Raw genomic sequence first — 3,903 nt, forward strand, 5'->3', positions numbered from 1 at the left:
AGAGAGACAGAGAGAAAGAAAGTGAGAAATCACCCCGTAGGGGAGATGGCCATGCCACAATCCCTTCTTTTTCACTCTCCTCTCAGGATTTTGGGCATACATGCACATATGCAAGTGAGTTTCAAGCCACCGGGACCAGGACTTGAAACACGGTCGGCCATGTAGGAGTACAGCAATGTAACAATTATGGCATCTGCTGGTCCCAGGAAGTACATATTTTAAAGTACACAATTTGATAAGTGTATACACACACACATACACACAAACATATACATGAAATATAGTATATATTATATATATATATTATATATATATTATTAGGTTATTACTGATGTATAATAATTTACTACAAACTTAGTGACTTAAAACAACTTATTGGGTCTTTGGAAAAGTAATGACGTATTTGTTCATGTTTTTATATGCAAAAATGCATCATGACTTTTTCAACAACTCCATATTTATCATCCCACAGTTTCTGTGGGTCAGGAATCCAGATGCAACTTGATAGAAGCTTTTACTAAGACTTTCCCAAGGCTGTAATCAAAATGTCTGCTGGGCTCAATTTTCATATAGTGGCTTACTTGAAGAAGAGCATTTCCAAGTTCATTCAAATTGTTAGCAGAATTCATTTTTTTGTGGGTGTAAGATTGAAGGCCTCTACTTCTTGCTAACTGTTGGCTGAAGGCCACTCTCAGTCCTAGAGGTGATCACAGTTCTTAGAAGTCACTCTTAGCTCCTTTCCATCTGCACCTCTCTAACAGCCCTTCATCTAAGCACACAAAGGAAGTCTCTAAATGCAGTCTGCTAAGATGGACTTTTCAATAGTGTAATGTAGTTACAGGAATGACAGCTTGTCACTTTTGCTGCATTGTATTCCTTAGAAGCAATTCACAGTCCCCACCTAGACTCAGGAAGAGGGAATTATGAAAAGGGGTGAATACTAGAAGGTGCAAATCACTAGGATCACCTTTATTTTCTGTTACCTATGAAACCATTAGTACAATAAAGACAAAAATCTGGATCACCTCATGCCCCTTGGAAGTCCATCCCCCTCCTACCTTGTCCCCAGGCAAACACTGATTTATTTTCTATCACTGTACATTAGTGTGTATTCTCTAAAATTTTATATAAATAAAGTCACACAATATGTACTCTTGTCTGGCTTCTTTCACTTAGCATACTTATTCTGAGACTCAACCACGATGCAGGTATAGTCCATTCCTTTCCAGTACTGAGCAACATTGCATTGCATGGACATATCACAGTTGTTCATTCACTCACCTGTTGATGGACATTGGAGTCGTTTCCAGTTTTTGTATATTATGAATAAAGCTGCTATGAACATTCATGTTTGCATTTTTATATGGACATATGTTTTCATTTTTCTTGATTAAATGCCTAGGAGTAAAATGGCTGGTTTCTGTGGTAGATATATGTTTTAATTTTTCAATAAACCATTCAAGTCATTGTATCATTTTACATTTCCACCAGGAGAGTACGAGAGTTCTATGTCTTTGCCAACAATGTTATCATCAGGCTTTATAGTTCTAACTAATAAAGTAAGTATGAAGTGGTGTATCTTTGCGGGTTTGTTTTTGTTTTTATCAGAGCAAAAGAGACAGAGAGAGGGGGAAAGTGAGAAATCACCCCCCAGGGGGAATAGCTACAGTGCAACCTTTTCTTCTCCATTCTCTTGGGATTTGGGGCACATACACGTGTATCTCACTTGTTTTTCCAGCCACCAAGTCTGGGACTCACACTAAATAGTCGATCATGTGGGACTCCAGTATCTTAACCACCACACCACCTGCTGAGCCATAACTTTTCATTTTAATTTCTCTGATTTCAACTTAACGATATTGAGTATTTTCTCATGTGTTCATTGGCCATTTATATATCTTACGTTGTGAACTCTCTTTTCAACTCTTGTTATTTCTAATTGAATTTTGTTTTACTGAGTTGTAGGGATGTTTTGTGTGTGCTGGGTACAAGTATTGGTCTGACCTACATGTTACACTCTGTAAGATGGCTCTTTGCCATACCAAAGCTGCTAAAGCTTGAACAGCTGGTATTGGACAGGCATCTCTTTCTTCCTCACCTATTCTGAGTGGTGATCTCAGATTACTTGGTCTTTTCACAGGATGGCTGAGTTCACTTAGAGTAAATTTTCCAAAAGACCAGGGCAGAAGTTATAAGATTTATTAAGATCTAGCTTTGAGATCCCAAGGACATTACTTCTGTTGCATTCTACTAGTTGAAATTCCAAGTGAGAAAATTAGACACCATCTCTCAATGGGAAGTATAACAAAAAATTTGTGATCTTTGGGCCTCCCACACCTGGCATGATTAGCGATGTCTACAGAAGTGCAAGCTGCAACTTATTCCCAATTGCTCAACCAAACTCACTGATATCATTAAACAACAATCACAGAACTGATAGTTTTCAAAGCACTGCATATATTTTATATACCTCTCACAAAAACTTTTGATTTAGGTAGGCAGATATTAGTATCCCCATCTTGAAGAAGTTTTTGAAGCCTAGCAATATCGGGTACTTGTCTAATAGAAAGCATCTAGAACCCAAGGTCAGTGGCCTCTAGTGAGTGCAGTGATTTCTTCCACCATGTCATTTATGTATTTCCACTTAAGTACACAAAACTTTCTAATTAAATAAGTCCCCTCTTTCCTAGTAATACTAGGTTTGTGGTGGGTCTCCATTTACTAATGATTATTTATTGATGAATTTCCAGGCAGAAATAGTTGACTGTTTAAAAAATTAGGGATAATTCAGTTAAATCTTATATGAACCAGAAGTCCTATGATTGGAAGGATGAAGAATTAATAAACTGGTTCAGCCCCATAGACTAGTGAGTAAACGAGCTACATCCCACATGGCCAACCACATGGTTCAAATCCCAGTCCTGGCAGCTTGAAAATACCCTTGGCATGTGTGGATGCATGCCTTAAATCTGACAGGATGGAGAGATGGAGGAGAATGGATTGCAGCATGAAGACATCCCATTGAGAGGTGCTTTCTTCCTTTCCCTCTCTGTCTCTCTGTCGATCTAGCACATGTGCCCTTGGGCAAATTAAAAAAAAAGAAAAATGAATAATTTGACTTAAAGTAATACTTCTATTCCATGGCATTATATACTTGGTTAGAATTTTATTTACCCTCATAGAAATGACAGTTCACTCTTGGGGAAAAGCAAGTTGCAGAGCAGTAAGTACGTAAACACACACACAGAGACACATATGTATTTTCACATCCATTTGTTTGTATGTATGAACATCTGGAAGGTTATATAACTACTAACAGTGTTACAGCTTAAAAATTCTGTACTGTTTAAATTTGAGTATACATTATTCTTGAAATAATAATAAATAACAACTCTTCAACCCCTTTGTAAATGCATAATAATGATCGGACTTGAAGTACGGTCACACTTTTAGAGTTCTGAGTAGGGTATAAGCATATACAAATGAACAAGCAAATTAAACTTCAGATAGTATCATAGTACGGGGAAAAGTTCTACATGTGTTGATTCATTTCCCAAAGAGAAGTTAATGCTAATGCTCACTTTGGCAGCACATATACTAAAATTGGAACGATACAGAGATTAGCATGGCCCTCACGAGGATGACATGCAAATTTGTGAAGCATTCCATTATTTATGTAAAGATATAGGTAATTCAGTGTAATATAAACAATTATGATAATAATAAATAAAATTTTAAAGAAATTTTTTAAAAAGGCAGACACGGAACAAAAAAAGAGAGAAGTTAATGTGAAACTGCCTTTTCAACACTAAGCATTGGAAATGTGTTTTTAAACAAAACACTATGAAAATATTCTTTGAGCTAAACATATTTGGCTCCCAGAAACTCACTGGTTTGGAACTC

The 3,903-nt window shown here is 36.8% G+C and overlaps 1 non-coding gene across 1 annotated transcript; it reads left to right on the forward strand.

Moving 5' to 3' along the window:
• Positions 1-3,573: 3,573 nt before the first annotated feature.
• Positions 3,574-3,675, forward strand: LOC114007170 (U6 spliceosomal RNA). Its single transcript, XR_003548802.1, has one exon. It is a non-coding gene; the product is annotated as a U6 spliceosomal RNA (small nuclear RNA).
• The last annotated feature ends 228 nt before the right edge of the window (positions 3,676-3,903 follow it).

Source organism: Tupaia chinensis, unplaced genomic scaffold, assembly GCF_000334495.1.
Source record: "Tupaia chinensis unplaced genomic scaffold, TupChi_1.0 Scaffold000133_1, whole genome shotgun sequence".
Classification (NCBI taxonomy): Eukaryota; Metazoa; Chordata; class Mammalia; order Scandentia; family Tupaiidae; genus Tupaia; species Tupaia belangeri.